Source organism: Phyllobates terribilis, unplaced genomic scaffold, assembly GCF_046119375.1.
Source record: "Phyllobates terribilis strain yellow unplaced genomic scaffold, ASM4611937v1 Scaffold_5__5_contigs__length_657084704, whole genome shotgun sequence".
Taxonomy (NCBI): Eukaryota; Metazoa; Chordata; class Amphibia; order Anura; family Dendrobatidae; genus Phyllobates; species Phyllobates terribilis.
This window is the reverse complement of record NW_027362765.1, coordinates 652869911-652897661: the sequence shown is the minus strand read 5'-3', so window position 1 is coordinate 652897661 and position 27751 is coordinate 652869911. Positions and strand designations below refer to the sequence as shown.

The 27751-nt window shown below is 47.3% G+C and overlaps 15 non-coding genes and 3 pseudogenes across 15 annotated transcripts; all 18 read left to right on the top strand.

The window, feature by feature from the left end:
• Positions 1-792: 792 nt before the first annotated feature.
• LOC141274926 (U2 spliceosomal RNA) lies at positions 793-983 on the top strand. The gene has a single exon (XR_012323186.1). It is a non-coding gene; the product is annotated as a U2 spliceosomal RNA (small nuclear RNA).
• Positions 984-2098: 1115 nt separating this feature from the next.
• LOC141274925 (U2 spliceosomal RNA) lies at positions 2099-2289 on the top strand. Its single transcript, XR_012323185.1, has one exon. It is a non-coding gene; the product is annotated as a U2 spliceosomal RNA (small nuclear RNA).
• Positions 2290-3404: 1115 nt separating this feature from the next.
• LOC141149790 (U2 spliceosomal RNA) lies at positions 3405-3595 on the top strand. The gene has a single exon (XR_012246074.1). It is a non-coding gene; the product is annotated as a U2 spliceosomal RNA (small nuclear RNA).
• A 1115-nt stretch (positions 3596-4710) lies between these two features.
• On the top strand, positions 4711-4901 carry LOC141274924 (U2 spliceosomal RNA). The gene has a single exon (XR_012323184.1). It is a non-coding gene; the product is annotated as a U2 spliceosomal RNA (small nuclear RNA).
• A 1115-nt stretch (positions 4902-6016) lies between these two features.
• Positions 6017-6207, top strand: LOC141274923 (U2 spliceosomal RNA). The gene has a single exon (XR_012323183.1). It is a non-coding gene; the product is annotated as a U2 spliceosomal RNA (small nuclear RNA).
• Positions 6208-7322: 1115 nt separating this feature from the next.
• LOC141149686 (U2 spliceosomal RNA) lies at positions 7323-7513 on the top strand. Its single transcript, XR_012245976.1, has one exon. It is a non-coding gene; the product is annotated as a U2 spliceosomal RNA (small nuclear RNA).
• A 1115-nt stretch (positions 7514-8628) lies between these two features.
• LOC141151196 (U2 spliceosomal RNA) lies at positions 8629-8720 on the top strand (annotated as a pseudogene).
• A 789-nt stretch (positions 8721-9509) lies between these two features.
• LOC141150389 (U2 spliceosomal RNA) lies at positions 9510-9690 on the top strand (annotated as a pseudogene).
• A 1115-nt stretch (positions 9691-10805) lies between these two features.
• LOC141151035 (U2 spliceosomal RNA) lies at positions 10806-10883 on the top strand (annotated as a pseudogene).
• A 5564-nt stretch (positions 10884-16447) lies between these two features.
• Positions 16448-16641, top strand: LOC141150268 (U2 spliceosomal RNA). Its single transcript, XR_012246525.1, has one exon. It is a non-coding gene; the product is annotated as a U2 spliceosomal RNA (small nuclear RNA).
• Positions 16642-17756: 1115 nt separating this feature from the next.
• On the top strand, positions 17757-17947 carry LOC141149995 (U2 spliceosomal RNA). Its single transcript, XR_012246269.1, has one exon. It is a non-coding gene; the product is annotated as a U2 spliceosomal RNA (small nuclear RNA).
• Positions 17948-19065: 1118 nt separating this feature from the next.
• On the top strand, positions 19066-19256 carry LOC141149598 (U2 spliceosomal RNA). Its single transcript, XR_012245890.1, has one exon. It is a non-coding gene; the product is annotated as a U2 spliceosomal RNA (small nuclear RNA).
• Positions 19257-20371: 1115 nt separating this feature from the next.
• LOC141274922 (U2 spliceosomal RNA) lies at positions 20372-20562 on the top strand. The gene has a single exon (XR_012323182.1). It is a non-coding gene; the product is annotated as a U2 spliceosomal RNA (small nuclear RNA).
• A 1115-nt stretch (positions 20563-21677) lies between these two features.
• LOC141274921 (U2 spliceosomal RNA) lies at positions 21678-21868 on the top strand. The gene has a single exon (XR_012323181.1). It is a non-coding gene; the product is annotated as a U2 spliceosomal RNA (small nuclear RNA).
• Positions 21869-22983: 1115 nt separating this feature from the next.
• On the top strand, positions 22984-23174 carry LOC141274920 (U2 spliceosomal RNA). Its single transcript, XR_012323180.1, has one exon. It is a non-coding gene; the product is annotated as a U2 spliceosomal RNA (small nuclear RNA).
• A 1118-nt stretch (positions 23175-24292) lies between these two features.
• LOC141274919 (U2 spliceosomal RNA) lies at positions 24293-24483 on the top strand. Its single transcript, XR_012323179.1, has one exon. It is a non-coding gene; the product is annotated as a U2 spliceosomal RNA (small nuclear RNA).
• A 1115-nt stretch (positions 24484-25598) lies between these two features.
• Positions 25599-25789, top strand: LOC141151420 (U2 spliceosomal RNA). The gene has a single exon (XR_012247103.1). It is a non-coding gene; the product is annotated as a U2 spliceosomal RNA (small nuclear RNA).
• Positions 25790-26904: 1115 nt separating this feature from the next.
• LOC141274917 (U2 spliceosomal RNA) lies at positions 26905-27095 on the top strand. The gene has a single exon (XR_012323178.1). It is a non-coding gene; the product is annotated as a U2 spliceosomal RNA (small nuclear RNA).
• Positions 27096-27751: the final 656 nt, after the last annotated feature.

The following is a 27751-nucleotide window of genomic DNA, read 5'->3' as shown; positions in this document are numbered from 1 at the left end:
ATAATTGACCTTTCAGTATATTGTTGCACACACACCATCTATTTAGCAAATGCCCTTGTTATCAACAGCAGCCTTTTAAACTCACCTGAGCTAACAGGTATGTGCGCTGGTTACTCTGCTGCGCTTAAAATTTCTTTTTTGGTTTGCTACAATGCCTTTTCTGAAACGTTGTCTCCTTCTGCTGGAACACTGACTTCTTTCATTTAATGCCTGCAGACTATAAAAGAGAACCCAACCCAAAAAGTTTGGTTGATTAGTCTGTGGCATTCTGTTAAACTGTTGCTTATGGCGGTCTCTGTGAGCTTCTCAGCGACATTCAGCCAGCCAGGTATCCTGCATGCAGTAGATGGAATGTGGCAATGGAACGCTGGCTGCGCGTGTCATAATAGGCTCTGAGCCTTTATATACCTGTGCACAGCAGCAGCCACCTTCAGTCTGCTGCTGGACAGCCAGCAGCAGCAGCAGCAGGAGAGGTATGTAATCAGGAGCCCTCCTGCTAAGGGTAGACAGCTGCTCGTTCCACCCCACCCCCCGCCTTAATTGGTTCTCCTCCCTTCCAACGGTGTTGAGGCGGGTGGGAACAGCAGGGGGTGAAGGTGCTGTGTTTAAAGAGGTGGAGTTATGCAGATCTAAAACGCGTGGATTGCAGCAGCAGCAAGCCGAAAAGTGCAGGCATGTAAGGGATCTAGAGGTTGACAACATGTCTTCTTAACGGGAGTCCAGGAGCTCATCTCCACAAATGGACTTTTCAGGATCCTTGGGTGGCTCCGTAGTTTGAAACCAATTCTGGTTATCGCTTCTCGGCCTTTTGGCTAAGATCAAGTGTAGTATCTGTTCTTATCAGTTTAATATCTGATACGTCCCCTATCTGGGGACCATATATTAAATGGATTTTTAGAACAGGGAGATGGAAAAAGAGCTTGCTCTGTCCACTCCACGCATTGACCTGGTATTGCAGTATCTCCAGGACCGGTGCACCCCTTCTTTAATGCAGTTTCTAAAATCAGAAAGAATTGAATTCAATGTTTTTTGTTCATTTTGCTTGTTTGTCGGATTTTGGGATGGACTCTTTGGCTTTGCTTTTCTTCTCCTCATTGGATTTTTCATGTTCAAAGTTGCAGAAGCCAGATTACAAGCTCATTTTGGTTCAACTTCAGCAACTGTGCATTGCATTGCCATGTAATGTGATGCAATGCTATCTTTCTAGCTCTCCCTTTTTACTTCCTTTTGGATAAACAGACATATTAGGCAAGCATTTTGGAGCTTTCACCTAAATAACTACAGGTGGTGAGATAAGCTGCACAATATAATTGACCTTTCAGTATATTGTTGCACACACACCATCTATTTAGCAAATGCCCTTGTTATCAACAGCAGCCTTTTAAACTCACCTGAGCTAACAGGTATGTGCGCTGGTTACTCTGCTGCGCTTAAAATTTCTTTTTTGGTTTGCTACAATGCCTTTTCTGAAACGTTGTCTCCTTCTGCTGGAACACTGACTTCTTTCATTTAATGCCTGCAGACTATAAAAGAGAACCCAACCCAAAAAGTTTGGTTGATTAGTCTGTGGCATTCTGTTAAACTGTTGCTTATGGCGGTCTCTGTGAGCTTCTCAGCGACATTCAGCCAGCCAGGTATCCTGCCTGCAGTAGATGGAATGTGGCAATGGAACGCTGGCTGCGCGTGTCATAATAGGCTCTGAGCCTTTATATACCTGTGCACAGCAGCAGCCACCTTCAGTCTGCTGCTGGACAGCCAGCAGCAGCAGCAGCAGGAGAGGTATGTAATCAGGAGCCCTCCTGCTAAGGGTAGACAGCTGCTCGTTCCACCCCACCCCCCGCCTTAATTGGTTCTCCTCCCTTCCAACGGTGTTGAGGCGGGTGGGAACAGCAGGGGGTGAAGGTGCTGTGTTTAAAGAGGTGGAGTTATGCAGATCTAAAACGCGTGGATTGCAGCAGCAGCAAGCCGAAAAGTGCAGGCATGTAAGGGATCTAGAGGTTGACAACATGTCTTCTTAACGGGAGTCCAGGAGCTCATCTCCACAAATGGACTTTTCAGGATCCTTGGGTGGCTCCGTAGTTTGAAACCAATTCTGGTTATCGCTTCTCGGCCTTTTGGCTAAGATCAAGTGTAGTATCTGTTCTTATCAGTTTAATATCTGATACGTCCCCTATCTGGGGACCATATATTAAATGGATTTTTAGAACAGGGAGATGGAAAAAGAGCTTGCTCTGTCCACTCCACGCATTGACCTGGTATTGCAGTATCTCCAGGACCGGTGCACCCCTTCTTTAATGCAGTTTCTAAAATCAGAAAGAATTGAATTCAATGTTTTTTGTTCATTTTGCTTGTTTGTCGGATTTTGGGATGGACTCTTTGGCTTTGCTTTTCTTCTCCTCATTGGATTTTTCATGTTCAAAGTTGCAGAAGCCAGATTACAAGCTCATTTTGGTTCAACTTCAGCAACTGTGCATTGCATTGCCATGTAATGTGATGCAATGCTATCTTTCTAGCTCTCCCTTTTTACTTCCTTTTGGATAAACAGACATATTAGGCAAGCATTTTGGAGCTTTCACCTAAATAACTACAGGTGGTGAGATAAGCTGCACAATATAATTGACCTTTCAGTATATTGTTGCACACACACCATCTATTTAGCAAATGCCCTTGTTATCAACAGCAGCCTTTTAAACTCACCTGAGCTAACAGGTATGTGCGCTGGTTACTCTGCTGCGCTTAAAATTTCTTTTTTGGTTTGCTACAATGCCTTTTCTTAAACGTTGTCTCCTTCTGCTGGAACACTGACTTCTTTCATTTAATGCCTGCAGACTATAAAAGAGAACCCAACCCAAAAAGTTTGGTTGATTAGTCTGTGGCATTCTGTTAAACTGTTGCTTATGGCGGTCTCTGTGAGCTTCTCAGCGACATTCAGCCAGCCAGGTATCCTGCCTGCAGTAGATGGAATGTGGCAATGGAACGCTGGCTGCGCGTGTCATAATAGGCTCTGAGCCTTTATATACCTCTGCACAGCAGCAGCCACCTTCAGTCTGCTGCTGGACAGCCAGCAGCAGCAGCAGCAGGAGAGGTATGTAATCAGGAGCCCTCCTGCTAAGGGTAGACAGCTGCTCGTTCCACCCCACCCCCCGCCTTAATTGGTTCTCATCCCTTCCAACGGTGTTGAGGCGGGTGGGAACAGCAGGGGGTGAAGGTGCTGTGTTTAAAGAGGTGGAGTTATGCAGATCTAAAACGCGTGGATTGCAGCAGCAGCAAGCCGAAAAGTGCAGGCATGTAAGGGATCTAGAGGTTGACAACATGTCTTCTTAACGGGAGTCCAGGAGCTCATCTCCACAAATGGACTTTTCAGGATCCTTGGGTGGCTCCGTAGTTTGAAACCAATTCTGGTTATCGCTTCTCGGCCTTTTGGCTAAGATCAAGTGTAGTATTTGTTCTTATCAGTTTAATATCTGATACGTCCCCTATCTGGGGACCATATATTAAATGGATTTTTAGAACAGGGAGATGGAAAAAGAGCTTGCTCTGTCCACTCCACGCATTGACCTGGTATTGCAGTATCTCCAGGACCGGTGCACCCCTTCTTTAATGCAGTTTCTAAAATCAGAAAGAATTGAATTCAATGTTTTTTGTTCATTTTGCTTGTTTGTCGGATTTTGGGATGGACTCTTTGGCTTTGCTTTTCTTCTCCTCATTGGATTTTTCATGTTCAAAGTTGCAGAAGCCAGATTACAAGCTCATTTTGGTTCAACTTCAACAACTGTGCATTGCATTGCCATGTAATGTGATGCAATGCTATCTTTCTAGCTCTCCCTTTTTACTTCCTTTTGGATAAACAGACATATTAGGCAAGCATTTTGGAGCTTTCACCTAAATAACTACAGGTGGTGAGATAAGCTGCACAATATAATTGACCTTTCAGTATATTGTTGCACACACACCATCTATTTAGCAAATGCCCTTGTTATCAACAGCAGCCTTTTAAACTCACCTGAGCTAACAGGTATGTGCGCTGGTTACTCTGCTGCGCTTAAAATTTCTTTTTTGGTTTGCTACAATGCCTTTTCTGAAACGTTGTCTCCTTCTGCTGGAACACTGACTTCTTTCATTTAATGCCTGCAGACTATAAAAGAGAACCCAACCCAAAAAGTTTGGTTGATTAGTCTGTGGCATTCTGTTAAACTGTTGCTTATGGCGGTCTCTGTGAGCTTCTCAGCGACATTCAGCCAGCCAGGTATCCTGCCTGCAGTAGATGGAATGTGGCAATGGAACGCTGGCTGCGCGTGTCATAATAGGCTCTGAGCCTTTATATACCTGTGCACAGCAGCAGCCACCTTCAGTCTGCTGCTGGACAGCCAGCAGCAGCAGCAGCAGGAGAGGTATGTAATCAGGAGCCCTCCTGCTAAGGGTAGACAGCTGCTCGTTCCACCCCACCCCCCGCCTTAATTGGTTCTCCTCCCTTCCAACGGTGTTGAGGCGGGTGGGAACAGCAGGGGGTGAAGGTGCTGTGTTTAAAGAGGTGGAGTTATGCAGATCTAAAACGCGTGGATTGCAGCAGCAGCAAGCCGAAAAGTGCAGGCATGTAAGGGATCTAGAGGTTGACAACATGTCTTCTTAACGGGAGTCCAGGAGCTCATCTCCACAAATGGACTTTTCAGGATCCTTGGGTGGCTCCGTAGTTTGAAACCAATTCTGGTTATCGCTTCTCGGCCTTTTGGCTAAGATCAAGTGTAGTATCTGTTCTTATCAGTTTAATATCTGATACGTCCCCTATCTGGGGACCATATATTAAATGGATTTTTAGAACAGGGAGATGGAAAAAGAGCTTGCTCTGTCCACTCCACGCATTGACCTGGTATTGCAGTATCTCCAGGACCGGTGCACCCCTTCTTTAATGCAGTTTCTAAAATCAGAAAGAATTGAATTCAATGTTTTTTGTTCATTTTGCTTGTTTGTCGGATTTTGGGATGGACTCTTTGGCTTTGCTTTTCTTCTCCTCATTGGATTTTTCATGTTCAAAGTTGCAGAAGCCAGATTACAAGCTCATTTTGGTTCAACTTCAGCAACTGTGCATTGCATTGCCATGTAATGTGATGCAATGCTATCTTTCTAGCTCTCCCTTTTTACTTCCTTTTGGATAAACAGACATATTAGGCAAGCATTTTGGAGCTTTCACCTAAATAACTACAGGTGGTGAGATAAGCTGCACAATATAATTGACCTTTCAGTATATTGTTGCACACACACCATCTATTTAGCAAATGCCCTTGTTATCAACAGCAGCCTTTTAAACTCACCTGAGCTAACAGGTATGTGCGCTGGTTACTCTGCTGCGCTTAAAATTTCTTTTTTGGTTTGCTACAATGCCTTTTCTGAAACGTTGTCTCCTTCTGCTGGAACACTGACTTCTTTCATTTAATGCCTGCAGACTATAAAAGAGAACCCAACCCAAAAAGTTTGGTTGATTAGTCTGTGGCATTCTGTTAAACTGTTGCTTATGGCGGTCTCTGTGAGCTTCTCAGCGACATTCAGCCAGCCAGGTATCCTGCCTGCAGTAGATGGAATGTGGCAATGGAACGCTGGCTGCGCGTGTCATAATAGGCTCTGAGCCTTTATATACCTGTGCACAGCAGCAGCCACCTTCAGTCTGCTGCTGGACAGCCAGCAGCAGCAGCAGCAGGAGAGGTATGTAATCAGGAGCCCTCCTGCTAAGGGTAGACAGCTGCTCGTTCCACCCCACCCCCCGCCTTAATTGGTTCTCCTCCCTTCCAATGGTGTTGAGGCGGGTGGGAACAGCAGGGGGTGAAGGTGCTGTGTTTAAAGAGGTGGAGTTATGCAGATCTAAAACGCGTGGATTGCAGCAGCAGCAAGCCGAAAAGTGCAGGCATGTAAGGGATCTAGAGGTTGACAACATGTCTTCTTAACGGGAGTCCAGGAGCTCATCTCCACAAATGGACTTTTCAGGATCCTTGGGTGGCTCCGTAGTTTGAAACCAATTCTGGTTATCGCTTCTCGGCCTTTTGGCTAAGATCAAGTGTAGTATCTGTTCTTATCAGTTTAATATCTGATACGTCCCCTATCTGGGGACCATATATTAAATGGATTTTTAGAACAGGGAGATGGAAAAAGAGCTTGCTCTGTCCACTCCACGCATTGACCTGGTATTGCAGTATCTCCAGGACCGGTGCACCCCTTCTTTAATGCAGTTTCTAAAATCAGAAAGATTTGAATTCAATGTTTTTTGTTCATTTTGCTTGTTTGTCGGATTTTGGGATGGACTCTTTGGCTTTGCTTTTCTTCTCCTCATTGGATTTTTCATGTTCAAAGTTGCAGAAGCCAGATTACAAGCTCATTTTGGTTCAACTTCAGCAACTGTGCATTGCATTGCCATGTAATGTAATGCAATGCTATCTTTCTAGCTCTCCCTTTTTACTTCCTTTTGGATAAACAGACATATTAGGCAAGCATTTTGGAGCTTTCACCTAAATAACTACAGGTGGTGAGATAAGCTGCACAATATAATTGACCTTTCAGTATATTGTTGCACACACACCATCTATTTAGCAAATGCCATTGTTATCAACAGCAGCCTTTTAAACTCACCTGAGCTAACAGGTATGTGCGCTGGTTACTCTGCTGCGCTTAAAATTTCTTTTTTGGTTTGCTACAATGCCTTTTCTGAAACGTTGTCTCCTTCTGCTGGAACACTGACTTCTTTCATTTAATGCCTGCAGACTATAAAAGAGAACCCAACCCAAAAAGTTTGGTTGATTAGTCTGTGGCATTCTGTTAAACTGTTGCTTATGGCGGTCTCTGTGAGCTTCTCAGCGACATTCAGCCAGCCAGGTATCCTGCCTGCAGTAGATGGAATGTGGCAATGGAACGCTGGCTGCGCGTGTCATAATAGGCTCTGAGCCTTTATATACCTGTGCACAGCAGCAGCCACCTTCAGTCTGCTGCTGGACAGCCAGCAGCAGCAGCAGCAGGAGAGGTATGTAATCAGGAGCCCTCCTGCTAAGGGTAGACAGCTGCTCGTTCCACCCCACCCCCCGCCTTAATTGGTTCTCCTCCCTTCCAACGGTGTTGAGGCGGGTGGGAACAGCAGGGGGTGAAGGTGCTGTGTTTAAAGAGGTGGAGTTATGCAGATCTAAAACGCGTGGATTGCAGCAGCAGCAAGCCGAAAAGTGCAGGCATGTAAGGGATCTAGAGGTTGACAACATGTCTTCTTAACGGGAGTCCAGGAGCTCATCTCCACAAATGGACTTTTCAGGATCCTTGGGTGGCTCCGTAGTTTGAAACCAATTCTGGTTATCGCTTCTCGGCCTTTTGGCTAAGATCAAGTGTAGTATCTGTTCTTATCAGTTTAATATCTGATACATCCCCTATCTGGGGACCATATATTAAATGGATTTTTAGAACAGGGAGATGGAAAAAGAGCTTGCTCTGTCCACTCCACGCATTGACCTGGTATTGCAGTATCTCCAGGACCGGTGCACCCCTTCTTTAATGCAGTTTCTAAAATCAGAAAGATTTGAATTCAATGTTTTTTGTTCATTTTGCTTGTTTGTCGGATTTTGGGATGGACTCTTTGGCTTTGCTTTTCTTCTCCTCATTGGATTTTTCATGTTCAAAGTTGCAGAAGCCAGATTACAAGCTCATTTTGGTTCAACTTCAGCAACTGTGCATTGCATTGCCATGTAATGTGATGCAATGCTATCTTTCTAGCTCTCCCTTTTTACTTCCTTTTGGATAAACAGACATATTAGGCAAGCATTTTGGAGCTTTCACCTAAATAACTACAGGTGGTGAGATAAGCTGCACAATATAATTGACCTTTCAGTATATTGTTGCACACACACCATCTATTTAGCAAATGCCCTTGTTATCAACAGCAGCCTTTTAAACTCACCTGAGCTAACAGGTATGTGCGCTGGTTACTCTGCTGCGCTTAAAATTTCTTTTTTGGTTTGCTACAATGCCTTTTCTGAAACGTTGTCTCCTTCTGCTGGAACACTGACTTCTTTCATTTAATGCCTGCAGACTATAAAAGAGAACCCAACCCAAAAAGTTTGGTTGATTAGTCTGTGGCATTCTGTTAAACTGTTGCTTATGGCGGTCTCTGTGAGCTTCTCAGTGACATTCAGCCAGCCAGGTATCCTGCCTGCAGTAGATGGAATGTGGCAATGGAACGCTGGCTGCGCGTGTCATAATAGGCTCTGAGCCTTTATATACCTGTGCACAGCAGCAGCCACCTTCAGTCTGCTGCTGGACAGCCAGCAGCAGCAGCAGCAGGAGAGGTATGTAATCAGGAGCCCTCCTGCTAAGGGTAGACAGCTGCTCGTTCCACCCCACCCCCCGCCTTAATTGGTTCTCCTCCCTTCCAACGGTGTTGAGGCGGGTGGGAACAGCAGGGGGTGAAGGTGCTGTGTTTAAAGAGGTGGAGTTATGCAGATCTAAAACGCGTGGATTGCAGCAGCAGCAAGCCAAAAAGTGCAGGCATGTAAGGGATCTAGAGGTTGACAACATGTCTTCTTAACGGGAGTCCAGGAGCTCATCTCCACAAATGGACTTTTCAGGATCCTTGGGTGGCTCCGTAGTTTGAAACCAATTCTGGTTATCGCTTCTCGGCCTTTTGGCTAAGATCAAGTGTAGTATCTTTCGAAAAGGCGGTTTTGGATGTTGGCCGCCCTAGTAGATTGATACATTATGCACACTGGGGTTTAGGCGCTTGTTAGTACGCCAGATGGCTAATATAGTCATCTGGTGGAAAGCATGGCCCCCCAGGATCGACGCCATTGGGCCGGGGAAGATCGAAAGCCCGAAGTGTGAAGTGCCCCAGGAGTGGTGACCCTGGGGTGCCTTAACTCACTGGGATTGGGAACCCCACTTGAGTTTATGGCACATTTGCACAAGCACTTCAAATTTTCTTTCTTCGCACACACCCTTATTCCGGGCCTTCTGGCCTTAGGATGGGGAATTTTTCAATTCCCGGTCGAAGGTCCGGGCAGTATTATACTGTGAAACCTTCACTATTTATTTAATTTCTTTGTCACTGTGTGTCCACTTATTCACGTGTGTCACGTCCTACTAGGATTTTGTCGGGATGCGGTTCCCTTACGGGTTCCTCTCTTGGCAGGTCTAGGGGGGGAGTGTGTGGCCATCAGGTTCCGCTCCCCCCTGAACCCCCCTGGCTCTCCTCTTTTGGGAGGAGAGCGTTGTTGGCTCCCCTCTTCCGGGAGGGGAGCACAGTCTTTGGCTCCCAGTGCCTTGCTCGGGTGAGAACTCGGGCAGGTGCTGGGGGTAAGATTGGGTCGCCTCTGGCTTCGGCTGGAGGTGGCTTTTTGTCCCTGTTCCTCGCTGTGGCCTTTTGGCTCGGAGGGACGGGGAATGGTTTGGGGGACCCTTCTCCTTTTGGAGAGGGTTTCAAGAAGACCAGCATCCTAGTGCACTTTTTTTGTGGCACTTGTCACTTTTTTAAGCGCACTCGGGTTTTGTACACGAATTCGGGCTTTCGATAGAAAAAAATCTGTTCTTATCAGTTTAATATCTGATACGTCCCCTATCTGGGGACCATATATTAAATGGATTTTTAGAACAGGGAGATGGAAAAAGAGCTTGCTCTGTCCACTCCACGCATTGACCTGGTATTGCAGTATCTCCAGGACCGGTGCACCCCTTCTTTAATGCAGTTTCTAAAATCAGAAAGATTTGAATTCAATGTTTTTTGTTCATTTTGCTTGTTTGTCGGATTTTGGGATGGACTCTTTGGCTTTGCTTTTCTTCTCCTCATTGGATTTTTCATGTTCAAAGTTGCAGAAGCCAGATTACAAGCTCATTTTGGTTCAACTTCAGCAACTGTGCATTGCATTGCCATGTAATGTGATGCAATGCTATCTTTCTAGCTCTCCCTTTTTACTTCCTTTTGGATAAACAGACATATTAGGCAAGCATTTTGGAGCTTTCACCTAAATAACTACAGGTGGTGAGATAAGCTGCACAATATAATTGACCTTTCAGTATATTGTTGCACACACACCATCTATTTAGCAAATGCCCTTGTTATCAACAGCAGCCTTTTAAACTCACCTGAGCTAACAGGTATGTGCGCTGGTTACTCTGCTGCGCTTAAAATTTCTTTTTTGGTTTGCTACAATGCCTTTTCTGAAACGTTGTCTCCTTCTGCTGGAACACTGACTTCTTTCATTTAATGCCTGCAGACTATAAAAGAGAACCCAACCCAAAAAGTTTGGTTGATTAGTCTGTGGCATTCTGTTAAACTGTTGCTTATGGCGGTCTCTGTGAGCTTCTCAGTGACATTCAGCCAGCCAGGTATCCTGCCTGCAGTAGATGGAATGTGGCAATGGAACGCTGGCTGCGCGTGTCATAATAGGCTCTGAGCCTTTATATACCTGTGCACAGCAGCAGCCACCTTCAGTCTGCTGCTGGACAGCCAGCAGCAGCAGCAGCAGGAGAGGTATGTAATCAGGAGCCCTCCTGCTAAGGGTAGACAGCTGCTCGTTCCACCCCACCCCCCGCCTTAATTGGTTCTCCTCCCTTCCAACGGTGTTGAGGCGGGTGGGAACAGCAGGGGGTGAAGGTGCTGTGTTTAAAGAGGTGGAGTTATGCAGATCTAAAACGCGTGGATTGCAGCAGCAGCAAGCCGAAAAGTGCAGGCATGTAAGGGATCTAGAGGTTGACAACATGTCTTCTTAACGGGAGTCCAGGAGCTCATCTCCACAAATGGACTTTTCAGGATCCTTGGGTGGCTCCGTAGTTTGAAACCAATTCTGGTTATCGCTTCTCGGCCTTTTGGCTAAGATCAAGTGTAGTATCTGTTCTTTTAAGAACACAAGAGCTACGATCTACACTTGACGAGAGCGATCGAACTCGGAAGGAGAAGAGCTTCGGAGCCCAGCTGACATCAGAGAACGAAGGCGGATATCGGTGGGAGGAAGAAGCTCTAAAGAATCCAGAAGAAGACGAAGACTCGGAGAAGAATCGGGCTGTCCTGTGGAATCTTCGAGGAAGAAAATCATCGAGACAAAGACCTTTCGGGGAATTTGTCCAGAACACGACGGGAGAAGAATCTGCATAGCTCCACCCATTCCGGGAAGAGTTCCAGATCCAGCTCCAAGAAGTAACTGCAGGAGGAAAGCCATGGCAAGCGCTGCGAGGAAGGCCGAAAAGAAGAGCCTGGAGCTGGGGACAGCCAGGAGGGCCCAGCCAGGAGCCGATTCTGACCCCAAGGACTCTGCCTCCACGACTGGCCAGCAGAAGGGACCCCAGAAGCCCCGCCACGAAGCTCCAGCCCTGGAGCCATGGATGCGGCAGACGGTGGCCCTGAAGCTGAAGGAAGTGGATGGGAGGGTGCCGGACATGTCCTCGGACGTGTTCTGCCAGAAGATGCTGCTGGATCGAGGCTTCTCCAGGTCGGACACCCTCAGCATCCAGACCTTCTTGACGGGGATCTTCTTCGTCACCTTCGCCACTGTGAACACCTGCAGGAGGTTCTGGGAAATGGTAAGCGCAAAAGGACCGGATAATTCTTTCTCTGCCTTTACAGGTAGCTGCCCTATCCAGAGGGATGAAAGGAGGATCACGGTCTCCATGCGCAACCCGCACACCCCAGGCCAAGACATCTGTACCTTCCTGAGACGCTTCTGTTTGGTTGTGAAGGAACCCTCTCACATCCTGAATGGACTCGGCTTCTGGACAGGTAAGTGGTCGGTGACCGTTAGACTTCACAGGGACCTGGCGTACTCAGACGGACTTCGGCACCTGCCCCCGACATTCTCCCTGGGCAACTCCTACGGCCTCATCTATTACCCGGACATGCCGCGGAACTGCAGGAGATGCGGCAAGAACGGCCACGAGATGAAGGACTGCAAGGAGGATGCCTGCAGGATTTGTCGAGTGACGGGACACAGCTCGAAGGACTGCCCGAAGAAGACGTCCTGCAACCTGTGTGGGCTGGCGGCTCATCTGTACAAGGATTGCCCCAGGCGTGAGAGATCCTGGGCATCGGTGGTTGCGACGACCCCAGCTACGGAGGACAAGGCCCCGACGACCAGGCCTGTGAAGGTCAAGGACGCGACGACCAAGGCCCCAGCGGCCAAGGCCGAGACGACCAAGGCCAAAGCGGTCAAGGAGTCGGTGGCCAAAGCCCCAGCGACGGTCCCAGCAGCTCCGAAGCAGAAGAAAAAGTCAAAGGAGGGTAAGAGTTCTGTCACCCCTCTCTCGATCCCTCCCCCTGCCACCCCCGTCCAATCCCCCCCCACCCCGGCCACCACTGCTGAGGATTCCACTTCCTCTTCCTCCTTCCCCTACTCCTCAGCAGGTGTCCTTTCCCCTGCCCCGGCAGCCACTCTCCCTCCCCAGACCATGGTAGCGGTGGAATTAACCTTTCCTCCACCCGCCGCTATCTATTCCGAGGAGGATTTTCCCCTTCTTGTCTCCCCAGTTCCAACCCGGGGAAAGAGGAAGGTGGAGGACAGCCCTGCTACTGAATCCTCCAAAAAGAAGATTCTGGATTTCGTAGGCGAAAAGGAGGATACCCTCCCTGAGCCAGAAGAGATGGAGCACATGGTTGAGACCCTGGTGGCCGAGCCAGAAGAGGAGGAACTGGTGGTCGCCGAGATTGAGGCCGCGCTGCTTGACCAGATGGAGGAAGAGGGCCTGCTGGTGATCCCGTCACCAGCAGTCAACACCGACGAGGGACCACCCGACCGGAGTGGTAACTAAGGTGTATTGCCTGCGCTAACTTTTTCTTTTTTCCCTACATGATGGCTAATATTAACTTATTTTCCATTAATGTCAGGAGCATCAAGGACAAGTTCAGACGTCAGACTATTTATGCCTTCCTTACTTCCCAGTTGTGTGATGTTTATATGTTGCAGGAATGTTCCCTTCCCTCCTCTAGGTCCTTCAAACATCTGGCCAGGGAGTGGTCCCACGGTCCATCCTACTGGTCCGGTGGGGGTGACTGCAAGTCTGCGGGGGTCGCAATTCTGATCAGGGGGGGCGCATTCACGCTTGAGTCCGTCCAGGAGCTCATCTGCGGCAGGGCTCTTGTTGTAGATGGCAACTGGGCGGGAGAACCTGTCAGGTTCATCAACGTGTATGCGTCCCCACTGAAGAATGAGCGTTTGGAGCTTTTCCAGACCCTGCGGCTTCAGCTTGCCACCACCAGGACCTTAGTGATGGTCGGGGATTTCAACTGCCCCATCGAGGAGGACGGTCGTAGTTCTGGCACATCTGCCAAGTTGGACATCACGTCCAAGCTGCTCATCGAGATGGTAACCGAGGCCTCTCTTCAGGACGTGGTGGGCTCCATGGGGAGAGGCTCCACGAACTATTCGTGGAGCCGACCCGATGGCTCACTCCGCTCCAGGATTGACTTTGTGTTCACCTCTCGGGCAGTCAGGCAGAGTAGGCACTCGATGGTCTCCTGCTTCTTCTCCGACCACAGAGCCATTCACTTACAAGGTGTCCTCGGCGACGGTTTTCCGTCCGGCCCCGGCTCCTGGAAGCTGAATTGTGCTCTGCTGGCTCAGGATGAAGTCGTGGAGGAGCTGAGAGCAGCCTACGCAATGTGGCAGTCCTACAAGGGTAGCTTCTAAACAGTCTCTGATTGGTGGGAATATGTTAAACTTGAGTTTCGCTGTTTCTTTCAGGCCAAGGGTCGACAACAGGAGTGTGAGAAGAGGAGGGACTTCAGAGGGCTGCAGCGCGAGCTGCGGTCGCTGCAGGACCTTCTTCACTGTGGCTGGGACGTGAGGGAGGAGCTGGAGGAGACCAAGAAGAGCCTGAAAAGGCACTTTGAGGAGGAGTCCAAGCGAATCATCTTCCGTTCCAAAGTGGAGAATCTGGAGAAGGGTGAGAAATGTAACTCATTCTTTTTGAGGAAACTTCATGCCGGTCACACGCCCCTGAACGAGCTGCGAGACGAGAGCGGAAACATGCGACGTGGGAAGGAGGACGTGATGAGGGTCGTCAGCGACTTCTACAGCGAACTCTACTCCCACAAGACTACCGACCCCGACGCTGCTGATAAGTTCCTGTCAGGTATCACTAACCATCTTGATCCTGCAGGCACGGCAGCCTTGGACAAACCTCTGATGGTGGGCGAATTGCTCTTTGCCGCTAAATCCTTTAGGACCGGCAGGACCCCGGGCAGTGATGGTCTTCCAGCGGAGCTCTATGTAGCGCTGGGAGACCTCATCTGTCCGGACCTGTTGGACCTGTACGAGGAGATGGTGGTGGAGGGTAGAATGCCTCCATCTTTGAGGGAAGGAATGGTCACGATCCTGTACAAGCGGAAGGGAGAGAGGTGCGACCTGAGGAATTGGCGTCCCATCACTCTGCTCAACGTGGACTACAAGATCCTGGCCAAGACGATGGCGACACGACTTAAGACGGTCATCGGACGGATCATCCACCCGGACCAGACCTGCGGCATCCCTGGACGTCGCATCGCAGACAGCCTCGCTCTCGTGCGGGACACGGTCGAGTACATCAAGGTCCGCCGCGCACACGCGGCCCTGGTCTCCTTGGATCAGGAGAAGGCCTTCGACCGGGTTTCCCACGAGTTCATGGGCCGAGCTCTGCACCGGTTAGGTTTGGGTAACATGTTTTGTTCGTATGTCCGTCTGATGTATTTTGATATCCACAGCTCGGTGTTGGTGAACGGCTGGAAGACTGACCCCTTCCCTGTCCTCTCTGGGGTCAGACAAGGCTGCCCTCTATCACCTCTTCTTTTTGTTTGTGTTATAGAACTCTTCGCAGAGGCTATCCGGCAGAATGGAGAGATCAGAGGGATCACCGCACCGGGTCCGGGACGACACGAGGTCAAGTGCTCGCTCTACATGGACGACGTCACCGTCTTCTGCGCTGATCGTGGTTCAGTCGACGCCCTCGTCCAGACGTGTGAGAGGTTCGGCCGGGCTTCAGGGGCCAAAGTCAACTGCAGGAAGTCGGAAGCCATGCTCTTCTGGGATTGGCAGCCGGCCTCCTCCGCCCCCTTCCCCTTCAACATTCAACCGGATTTCCTCAAGGTGCTGGGAGTCTGGTTCGGGAAGGAAGGAGCGGCCCTCAAGTCCTGGCAAGAATGCTTGGCCAAGGTGAAGCAACGGATCGGACTCTGAAGCCTCAGACACCTCACTTGTGAGGGTAAGGCACTCGTCCTGCGTAATGAGGTCCTGCCCGTCTTGCAGTACACGGCGCAGGCCTGGCCCCCACACGTCACTGTGTGCAGGGCCATTACCAGGACAGTGTTTCACTTTGTCTGGGGATCCAAGATGGACAGAGTCAGGCGGGCCGTCATGTACAAGGAGCCTCGCAAGGGTGGGAAGGGCGTTCCAGATATCCCCACCCTCCTGCGATCCTCTTTTGTGTGTGATTGTGTCCGCCGGACTTTGCAAGTCAAGAATGGCTCCGCGGGCAGGTCCATGTCTCGCTTCTTCCTACTTCCTCTTTGAAGGCGACTCGGCTGGGACAAGTGGGACAGCTCCTTCCCCTACAACTGGACGACGCCATGGTTCTACGGAGACGTCGTTCGATTTGTGGGGGAGCATCAACTGGAGGGACTCAAGCCCGACTTGTGGAAGCCCAAAACTATCCACAAGCTAATCAGAGCCAAGGATGACGTGGAGAACATCACAGGACTTCACCAGGACACGCTGGAGACTGTGTGGACAAATGTGTCGTCTGACAGGCTGACCAACGGGCACAAGGACTTGTCGTGGATGGCGATTCAGGGCGGACTGCCCGTCCGGTCATTCATGCATGCCCGGAACCTGTGCAAGACCCGGTACTGCCCAAGGTGCCCCTTCGTGGAGGAAACATCTTTGCACACTTTTTGGGACTGCGGATTTGCACAGCGCCTATTGACTGCACTTGAGGACGACCTGAGGAACTCTGTCCCCAGGGCGAGCCTATCGCACCATTCTGTGCTTTACGGACTCTTCCCTGGGGTTCATACCGTCGGAGCCATCCAGGAGGCTTGGCGCCTTATGAACTGCTTCAAGGATGCCGTTTGGGTCGCCAGGAACCGGCTCATCTTGAGGAGGGAGAGGATGTCCATCCAGGACTGCCGCAGGCTGATCCACAGCCTGCTCAGAGACTATTCCATCATGGACGGTCCGGAGGACGAGGACGAGGACTAAACCCCTCCTCCCCCTCTCCCCTTATGTGTCTTGTCTTTCAATAAAGCTTCGGGCATGTGATTTTCCCCTCCCCATCCCCTTTTTCCCAATCCCCATCCCTTATCACGGTTCGTCGTACTGTATTGATTGACATGCTTTTTCTTTCAGATTGAGTGTTTTGTGTAGCATAGGGGTGTGATGTGTCTAGTTAGTGCGTCGTATCCTCATGCTATGTAAATATGATGTAGAATTCTGTGTGTACTGGGCTGCGGCACTGTACACTGTCTGTTAACTTATTTTTTGTGCTAATAAAAGATATATTCAATCAAAAAAATCTGTTCTTATCAGTTTAATATCTGATACGTCCCCTATCTGGGGACCATATATTAAATGGATTTTTAGAACAGGGAGATGGAAAAAGAGCTTGCTCTGTCCACTCCACGCATTGACCTGGTATTGCAGTATCTCCAGGACCGGTGCACCCCTTCTTTAATGCAGTTTCTAAAATCAGAAAGAATTGAATTCAATGTTTTTTGTTCATTTTGCTTGTTTGTCGGATTTTGGGATGGACTCTTTGGCTTTGCTTTTCTTCTCCTCATTGGATTTTTCATGTTCAGAGTTGCAGAAGCCAGATTACAAGCTCATTTTGGTTCAACTTCAGCAACTGTGCATTGCATTGCCATGTAATGTGATGCAATGCTATCTTTCTAGCTCTCCCTTTTTACTTCCTTTTGGATAAACAGACATATTAGGCAAGCATTTTGGAGCTTTCACCTAAATAACTACAGGTGGTGAGATAAGCTGCACAATATAATTGACCTTTCAGTATATTGTTGCACACACACCATCTATTTAGCAAATGCCCTTGTTATCAACAGCAGCCTTTTAAACTCACCTGAGCTAACAGGTATGTGCGCTGGTTACTCTGCTGCGCTTAAAATTTCTTTTTTGGTTTGCTACAATGCCTTTTCTGAAACGTTGTCTCCTTCTGCTGGAACACTGACTTCTTTCATTTAATGCCTGCAGACTATAAAAGAGAACCCAACCCAAAAAGTTTGGTTGATTAGTCTGTGGCATTCTGTTAAACTGTTGCTTATGGCGGTCTCTGTGAGCTTCTCAGCGACATTCAGCCAGCCAGGTATCCTGCCTGCAGTAGATGGAATGTGGCAATGAAACGCTGGCTGCGCGTGTCATAATAGGCTCTGAGCCTTTATATACCTGTGCACAGCAGCAGCCACCTTCAGTCTGCTGCTGGACAGCCAGCAGCAGCAGCAGCAGGAGAGGTATGTAATCAGGAGCCCTCCTGCTAAGGGTAGACAGCTGCTCGTTCCACCCCACCCCCCGCCTTAATTGGTTCTCCTCCCTTCCAACGGTGTTGAGGCGGGTGGGAACAGCAGGGGGTGAAGGTGCTGTGTTTAAAGAGGTGGAGTTATGCAGATCTAAAACGCGTGGATTGCAGCAGCAGCAAGCCGAAAAGTGCAGGCATGTAAGGGATCTAGAGGTTGACAACATGTCTTCTTAACGGGAGTCCAGGAGCTCATCTCCACAAATGGACTTTTCAGGATCCTTGGGTGGCTCCGTAGTTTGAAACCAATTCTGGTTATCGCTTCTCGGCATTTTGGCTAAGATCAAGTGTAGTATCTGTTCTTATCAGTTTAATATCTGATACGTCCCCTATCTGGGGACCATATATTAAATGGATTTTTAGAACAGGGAGATGGAAAAAGAGCTTGCTCTGTCCACTCCACGCATTGACCTGGTATTGCAGTATCTCCAGGACCGGTGCACCCCTTCTTTAATGCAGTTTCTAAAATCAGAAAGAATTGAATTCAATGTTTTTTGTTCATTTTGCTTGTTTGTCGGATTTTGGGATGGACTCTTTGGCTTTGCTTTTCTTCTCCTCATTGGATTTTTCATGTTCAAAGTTGCAGAAGCCAGATTACAAGCTCATTTTGGTTCAACTTCAGCAACTGTGCATTGCATTGCCATGTAATGTGATGCAATGCTATCTTTCTAGCTCTCCCTTTTTACTTCCTTTTGGATAAACAGACATATTAGGCAAGCATTTTGGAGCTTTCACCTAAATAACTACAGGTGGTGAGATAAGCTGCACAATATAATTGACCTTTCAGTATATTGTTGCACACACACCATCTATTTAGCAAATGCCCTTGTTATCAACAGCAGCCTTTTAAACTCACCTGAGCTAACAGGTATGTGCGCTGGTTACTCTGCTGCGCTTAAAATTTCTTTTTTGGTTTGCTACAATGCCTTTTCTGAAACGTTGTCTCCTTCTGCTGGAACACTGACTTCTTTCATTTAATGCCTGCAGACTATAAAAGAGAACCCAACCCAAAAAGTTTGGTTGATTAGTCTGTGGCATTCTGTTAAACTGTTGCTTATGGCGGTCTCTGTGAGCTTCTCAGCGACATTCAGCCAGCCAGGTATCCTGCCTGCAGTAGATGGAATGTGGCAATGGAACGCTGGCTGCGCGTGTCATAATAGGCTCTGAGCCTTTATATACCTGTACACAGCAGCAGCCACCTTCAGTCTGCTGCTGGACAGCCAGCAGCAGCAGCAGCAGCAGGAGAGGTATGTAATCAGGAGCCCTCCTGCTAAGGGTAGACAGCTGCTCGTTCCACCCCACCCCCCGCCTTAATTGGTTCTCCTCCCTTCCAACGGTGTTGAGGCGGGTGGGAACAGCAGGGGGTGAAGGTGCTGTGTTTAAAGAGGTGGAGTTATGCAGATCTAAAACGCGTGGATTGCAGCAGCAGCAAGCCGAAAAGTGCAGGCATGTAAGGGATCTAGAGGTTGACAACATGTCTTCTTAACGGGAGTCCAGGAGCTCATCTCCACAAATGGACTTTTCAGGATCCTTGGGTGGCTCCGTAGTTTGAAACCAATTCTGGTTATCGCTTCTCGGCCTTTTGGCTAAGATCAAGTGTAGTATCTGTTCTTATCAGTTTAATATCTGATACGTCCTCTATCTGGGGACCATATATTAAATGGATTTTTAGAACAGGGAGATGGAAAAAGAGCTTGCTCTGTCCACTCCACGCATTGACCTGGTATTGCAGTATCTCCAGGACCGGTGCACCCCTTCTTTAATGCAGTTTCTAAAATCAGAAAGAATTGAATTCAATGTTTTTTGTTCATTTTGCTTGTTTGTCGGATTTTGGGATGGACTCTTTGGCTTTGCTTTTCTTCTCCTCATTGGATTTTTCATGTTCAAAGTTGCAGAAGCCAGATTACAAGCTCATTTTGGTTCAACTTCAGCAACTGTGCATTGCATTGCCATGTAATGTGATGCAATGCTATCTTTCTAGCTCTCCCTTTTTACTTCCTTTTGGATAAACAGACATATTAGGCAAGCATTTTGGAGCTTTCACCTAAATAACTACAGGTGGTGAGATAAGCTGCACAATATAATTGACCTTTCAGTATATTGTTGCACACACACCATCTATTTAGCAAATGCCCTTGTTATCAACAGCAGCCTTTTAAACTCACCTGAGCTAACAGGTATGTGCGCTGGTTACTCTGCTGCGCTTAAAATTTCTTTTTTGGTTTGCTACAATGCCTTTTCTGAAACGTTGTCTCCTTCTGCTGGAACACTGACTTCTTTCATTTAATGCCTGCAGACTATAAAAGAGAACCCAACCCAAAAAGTTTGGTTGATTAGTCTGTGGCATTCTGTTAAACTGTTGCTTATGGCGGTCTCTGTGAGCTTCTCAGCGACATTCAGCCAGCCAGGTATCCTGCCTGCAGTAGATGGAATGTGGCAATGAAACGCTGGCTGCGCGTGTCATAATAGGCTCTGAGCCTTTATATACCTGTGCACAGCAGCAGCCACCTTCAGTCTGCTGCTGGACAGCCAGCAGCAGCAGCAGCAGGAGAGGTATGTAATCAGGAGCCCTCCTGCTAAGGGTAGACAGCTGCTCGTTCCACCCCACCCCCCGCCTTAATTGGTTCTCCTCCCTTCCAACGGTGTTGAGGCGGGTGGGAACAGCAGGGGGTGAAGGTGCTGTGTTTAAAGAGGTGGAGTTATGCAGATCTAAAACGCGTGGATTGCAGCAGCAGCAAGCCGAAAAGTGCAGGCATGTAAGGGATCTAGAGGTTGACAACATGTCTTCTTAACGGGAGTCCAGGAGCTCATCTCCACAAATGGACTTTTCAGGATCCTTGGGTGGCTCCGTAGTTTGAAACCAATTCTGGTTATCGCTTCTCGGCCTTTTGGCTAAGATCAAGTGTAGTATCTGTTCTTATCAGTTTAATATCTGATACGTCCCCTATCTGGGGACCATATATTAAATGGATTTTTAGAACAGGGAGATGGAAAAAGAGCTTGCTCTGTCCACTCCACGCATTGACCTGGTATTGCAGTATCTCCAGGACCGGTGCACCCCTTCTTTAATGCAGTTTCTAAAATCAGAAAGAATTGAATTCAATGTTTTTTGTTCATTTTGCTTGTTTGTCGGATTTTGGGATGGACTCTTTGGCTTTGCTTTTCTTCTCCTCATTGGATTTTTCATGTTCAAAGTTGCAGAAGCCAGATTACAAGCTCATTTTGGTTCAACTTCAGCAACTGTGCATTGCATTGCCATGTAATGTGATGCAATGCTATCTTTCTAGCTCTCCCTTTTTACTTCCTTTTGGATAAACAGACATATTAGGCAAGCATTTTGGAGCTTTCACCTAAATAACTACAGGTGGTGAGATAAGCTGCACAATATAATTGACCTTTCAGTATATTGTTGCACACACACCATCTATTTAGCAAATGCCCTTGTTATCAACAGCAGCCTTTTAAACTCACCTGAGCTAACAGGTATGTGCGCTGGTTACTCTGCTGCGCTTAAAATTTCTTTTTTGGTTTGCTACAATGCCTTTTCTGAAACGTTGTCTCCTTCTGCTGGAACACTGACTTCTTTCATTTAATGCCTGCAGACTATAAAAGAGAACCCAACCCAAAAAGTTTGGTTGATTAGTCTGTGGCATTCTGTTAAACTGTTGCTTATGGCGGTCTCTGTGAGCTTCTCAGCGACATTCAGCCAGCCAGGTATCCTGCCTGCAGTAGATGGAATGTGGCAATGGAACGCTGGCTGCGCGTGTCATAATAGGCTCTGAGCCTTTATATACCTGTGCACAGCAGCAGCCACCTTCAGTCTGCTGCTGGACAGCCAGCAGCAGCAGCAGCAGGAGAGGTATGTAATCAGGAGCCCTCCTGCTAAGGGTAGACAGCTGCTCGTTCCACCCCACCCCCCGCCTTAATTGGTTCTCCTCCCTTCCAACGGTGTTGAGGCGGGTGGGAACAGCAGGGGGTGAAGGTGCTGTGTTTAAAGAGGTGGAGTTATGCAGATCTAAAACGCGTGGATTGCAGCAGCAGCAAGCTGAAAAGTGCAGGCATGTAAGGGATCTAGAGGTTGACAACATGTCTTCTTAACGGGAGTCCAGGAGCTCATCTCCACAAATGGACTTTTCAGGATCCTTGGGTGGCTCCGTAGTTTGAAACCAATTCTGGTTATCGCTTCTCGGCCTTTTGGCTAAGATCAAGTGTAGTATCTGTTCTTATCAGTTTAATATCTGATACGTCCCCTATCTGGGGACCATATATTAAATGGATTTTTAGAACAGGGAGATGGAAAAAGAGCTTGCTCTGTCCACTCCACGCATTGACCTGGTATTGCAGTATCTCCAGGACCGGTGCACCCCTTCTTTAATGCAGTTTCTAAAATCAGAAAGAATTGAATTCAATGTTTTTTGTTCATTTTGCTTGTTTGTCGGATTTTGGGATGGACTCTTTGGCTTTGCTTTTCTTCTCCTCATTGGATTTTTCATGTTCAAAGTTGCAGAAGCCAGATTACAAGCTCATTTTGGTTCAACTTCAGCAACTGTGCATTGCATTGCCATGTAATGTGATGCAATGCTATCTTTCTAGCTCTCCCTTTTTACTTCCTTTTGGATAAACAGACATATTAGGCAAGCATTTTGGAGCTTTCACCTAAATAACTACAGGTGGTGAGATAAGCTGCACAATATAATTGACCTTTCAGTATATTGTTGCACACACACCATCTATTTAGCAAATGCCCTTGTTATCAACAGCAGCCTTTTAAACTCACCTGAGCTAACAGGTATGTGCGCTGGTTACTCTGCTGCGCTTAAAATTTCTTTTTTGGTTTGCTACAATGCCTTTTCTGAAACGTTGTCTCCTTCTGCTGGAACACTGACTTCTTTCATTTAATGCCTGCAGACTATAAAAGAGAACCCAACCCAAAAAGTTTGGTTGATTAGTCTGTGGCATTCTGTTAAACTGTTGCTTATGGCGGTCTCTGTGAGCTTCTCAGCGACATTCAGCCAGCCAGGTATCCTGCCTGCAGTAGATGGAATGTGGCAATGGAACGCTGGCTGCGCGTGTCATAATAGGCTCTGAGCCTTTATATACCTGTGCACAGCAGCAGCCACCTTCAGTCTGCTGCTGGACAGCCAGCAGCAGCAGCAGCAGGAGAGGTATGTAATCAGGAGCCCTCCTGCTAAGGGTAGACAGCTGCTCGTTCCACCCCACCCCCCGCCTTAATTGGTTCTCCTCCCTTCCAACGGTGTTGAGGCGGGTGGGAACAGCAGGGGGTGAAGGTGCTGTGTTTAAAGAGGTGGAGTTATGCAGATCTAAAACGCGTGGATTGCAGCAGCAGTAAGCCGAAAAGTGCAGGCATGTAAGGGATCTAGAGGTTGACAACATGTCTTCTTAACGGGAGTCCAGGAGCTCATCTCCACAAATGGACTTTTCAGGATCCTTGGGTGGCTCCGTAGTTTGAAACCAATTCTGGTTATCGCTTCTCGGCCTTTTGGCTAAGATCAAGTGTAGTATCTGTTCTTATCAGTTTAATATCTGATACGTCCCCTATCTGGGGACCATATATTAAATGGATTTTTAGAACAGGGAGATGGAAAAAGAGCTTGCTCTGTCCACTCCACGCATTGACCTGGTATTGCAGTATCTCCAGGACCGGTGCACCCCTTCTTTAATGCAGTTTCTAAAATCAGAAAGAATTGAATTCAATGTTTTTTGTTCATTTTGCTTGTTTGTCGGATTTTGGGATGGACTCTTTGGCTTTGCTTTTCTTCTCCTCATTGGATTTTTCATGTTCAAAGTTGCAGAAGCCAGATTACAAGCTCATTTTGGTTCAACTTCAGCAACTGTGCATTGCATTGCCATGTAATGTGATGCAATGCTATCTTTCTAGCTCTCCCTTTTTACTTCCTTTTGGATAAACAGACATATTAGGCAAGCATTTTGGAGCTTTCACCTAAATAACTACAGGTGGTGAGATAAGCTGCACAATATAATTGACCTTTCAGTATATTGTTGCACACACACCATCTATTTAGCAAATGCCCTTGTTATCAACAGCAGCCTTTTAAACTCACCTGAGCTAACAGGTATGTGCGCTGGTTACTCTGCTGCGCTTAAAATTTCTTTTTTGGTTTGCTACAATGCCTTTTCTGAAACGTTGTCTCCTTCTGCTGGAACACTGACTTCTTTCATTTAATGCCTGCAGACTATAAAAGAGAACCCAACCCAAAAAGTTTGGTTGATTAGTCTGTGGCATTCTGTTAAACTGTTGCTTATGGCGGTCTCTGTGAGCTTCTCAGCGACATTCAGCCAGCCAGGTATCCTGCCTGCAGTAGATGGAATGTGGCAATGGAACGCTGGCTGCGCGTGTCATAATAGGCTCTGAGCCTTTATATACCTGTGCACAGCAGCAGCCACCTTCAGTCTGCTGCTGGACAGCCAGCAGCAGCAGCAGCAGCAGGAGAGGTATGTAATCAGGAGCCCTCCTGCTAAGGGTAGACAGCTGCTCGTTCCACCCCACCCCCCGCCTTAATTGGTTCTCCTCCCTTCCAACGGTGTTGAGGCGGGTGGGAACAGCAGGGGGTGAAGGTGCTGTGTTTAAAGAGGTGGAGTTATGCAGATCTAAAACGCGTGGATTGCAGCAGCAGTAAGCCGAAAAGTGCAGGCATGTAAGGGATCTAGAGGTTGACAACATGTCTTCTTAACGGGAGTCCAGGAGCTCATCTCCACAAATGGACTTTTCAGGATCCTTGGGTGGCTCCGTAGTTTGAAACCAATTCTGGTTATCGCTTCTCGGCCTTTTGGCTAAGATCAAGTGTAGTATCTGTTCTTATCAGTTTAATATCTGATACGTCCCCTATCTGGGGACCATATATTAAATGGATTTTTAGAACAGGGAGATGGAAAAAGAGCTTGCTCTGTCCACTCCACGCATTGACCTGGTATTGCAGTATCTCCAGGACCGGTGCACCCCTTCTTTAATGCAGTTTCTAAAATCAGAAAGAATTGAATTCAATGTTTTTTGTTCATTTTGCTTGTTTGTCGGATTTTGGGATGGACTCTTTGGCTTTGCTTTTCTTCTCCTCATTGGATTTTTCATGTTCAAAGTTGCAGAAGCCAGATTACAAGCTCATTTTGGTTCAACTTCAGCAACTGTGCATTGCATTGCCATGTAATGTGATGCAATGCTATCTTTCTAGCTCTCCCTTTTTACTTCCTTTTGGATAAACAGACATATTAGGCAAGCATTTTGGAGCTTTCACCTAAATAACTACAGGTGGTGAGATAAGCTGCACAATATAATTGACCTTTCAGTATATTGTTGCACACACACCATCTATTTAGCAAATGCCCTTGTTATCAACAGCAGCCTTTTAAACTCACCTGAGCTAACAGGTATGTGCGCTGGTTACTCTGCTGCGCTTAAAATTTCTTTTTTGGTTTGCTACAATGCCTTTTCTGAAACGTTGTCTCCTTCTGCTGGAACACTGACTTCTTTCATTTAATGCCTGCAGACTATAAAAGAGAACCCAACCCAAAAAGTTTGGTTGATTAGTCTGTGGCATTCTGTTAAACTGTTGCTTATGGCGGTCTCTGTGAGCTTCTCAGCGACATTCAGCCAGCCAGGTATCCTGCCTGCAGTAGATGGAATGTGGCAATGGAACGCTGGCTGCGCGTGTCATAATAGGCTCTGAGCCTTTATATACCTGTGCACAGCAGCAGCCACCTTCAGTCTGCTGCTGGACAGCCAGCAGCAGCAGCAGCAGGAGAGGTATGTAATCAGGAGCCCTCCTGCTAAGGGTAGACAGCTGCTCGTTCCACCCCACCCCCCGCCTTAATTGGTTCTCCTCCCTTCCAACGGTGTTGAGGCGGGTGGGAACAGCAGGGGGTGAAGGTGCTGTGTTTAAAGAGGTGGAGTTATGCAGATCTAAAACGCGTGGATTGCAGCAGCAGCAAGCCGAAAAGTGCAGGCATGTAAGGGATCTAGAGGTTGACAACATGTCTTCTTAACGGGAGTCCAGGAGCTCATCTCCACAAAAGGACTTTTCAGGATCCTTGGGTGGCTCCGTAGTTTGAAACCAATTCTGGTTATCGCTTCTTGGCCTTTTGGCTAAGATCAAGTGTAGTATCTGTTCTTATCAGTTTAATATCTGATACGTCCCCTATCTGGGGACCATATATTAAATGGATTTTTAGAACAGGGAGATGGAAAAAGAGCTTGCTCTGTCCACTCCACGCATTGACCTGGTATTGCAGTATCTCCAGGACCAGTGCACCCCTTCTTTAATGCAGTTTCTAAAATCAGAAAGAATTGAATTCAATGTTTTTTGTTCATTTTGCTTGTTTGTCGGATTTTGGGATGGACTCTTTGGCTTTGCTTTTCTTCTCCTCATTGGATTTTTCATGTTCAAAGTTGCAGAAACCAGATTACAAGCTCATTTTGGTTCAACTTCAGCAACTGTGCATTGCATTGCCATGTAATGTGATGCAATGCTATCTTTCTAGCTCTCCCTTTTTACTTCCTTTTGGATAAACAGACATATTAGGCAAGCATTTTGGAGCTTTCACCTAAATAACTACAGGTGGTGAGATAAGCTGCACAATATAATTGACCTTTCAGTATATTGTTGCACACACACCATCTATTTAGCAAATGCCCTTGCTATCAACAGCAGCCTTTTAAACTCACCTGAGCTAACAGGTATGTGCGCTGGTTACTCTGCTGCGCTTAAAATTTCTTTTTTGGTTTGCTACAATGCCTTTTCTGAAACGTTGTCTCCTTCTGCTTGAACACTGACTTCTTTCACTTAATGCCTGCAGACTATAAAAGAGAACCCAACCCAAAAAGTTTGGTTGATTAGTCTGTGGCATTCTGTTAAACTGTTGCTTATGGCGGTCTCTGTGAGCTTCTCAGCGACATTCAGCCAGCCAGGTATCCTGCCTGCAGTAGATGGAATGTGGCAATGGAACGCTGGCTGCGCATGTCATAATAGGCTCTGAGCCTTTATATACCTGTGCACAGCAGCAGCCACCTTCAGTCTGCTGCTGGACAGCCAGCAGCAGCAGCAGCAGGAGAGGTATGTAATCAGGAGCCCTCCTGCTAAGGGTAGACAGCTGCTCGTTCCACCCCCCCCCCCGCCTTAATTGGTTCTCCTCCCTTCCAACGGTGTTGAGGCGGGTGGGAACAGCAGGGGGTGAAGGTGCTGTGTTTAAAGAGGTGGAGTTATGCAGATCTAAAACGCGTGGATTGCAGCAGCAGCAAGCCGAAAAGTGCAGGCATGTAAGGGATCTAGAGGTTGACAACATGTCTTCTTAACGGGAGTCCAGGAGCTCATCTCCACAAATGGACTTTTCAGGATCCTTGGGTGGCTCCGTAGTTTGAAACCAATTCTGGTTATCGCTTCTCGGCCTTTTGGCTAAGATCAAGTGTAGTATCTGTTCTTATCAGTTTAATATCTGATACGTCCCCTATCTGGGGACCATATATTAAATGGATTTTTAGAACAGGGAGATGGAAAAAGAGCTTGCTCTGTCCACTCCACGCATTGACCTGGTATTGCAGTATCTCCAGGACCGGTGCACCCCTTCTTTAATGCAGTTTCTAAAATCAGAAAGAATTGAATTCAATGTTTTTTGTTCATTTTGCTTGTTTGTCGGATTTTGGGATGGACTCTTTGGCTTTGCTTTTCTTCTCCTCATTGGATTTTTCATGTTCAAAGTTGCAGAAGCCAGATTACAAGCTCATTTTGGTTCAACTTCAGCAACTGTGCATTGCATTGCCATGTAATGTGATGCAATGCTATCTTTCTAGCTCTCCCTTTTTACTTCCTTTTGGATAAACAGACATATTAGGCAAGCATTTTGGAGCTTTCACCTAAATAACTACAGGTGGTGAGATAAGCTGCACAATATAATTGACCTTTCAGTATATTGTTGCACACACACCATCTATTTAGCAAATGCCCTTGTTATCAACAGCAGCCTTTTAAACTCACCTGAGCTAACAGGTATGTGCGCTGGTTACTCTGCTGCGCTTAAAATTTCTTTTTTGGTTTGCTACAATGCCTTTTCTGAAACGTTGTCTCCTTCTGCTGGAACACTGACTTCTTTCATTTAATGCCTGCAGACTATAAAAGAGAACCCAACCCAAAAAGTTTGGTTGATTAGTCTGTGGCATTCTGTTAAACTGTTGCTTATGGCGGTCTCTGTGAGCTTCTCAGCGACATTCAGCCAGCCAGGTATC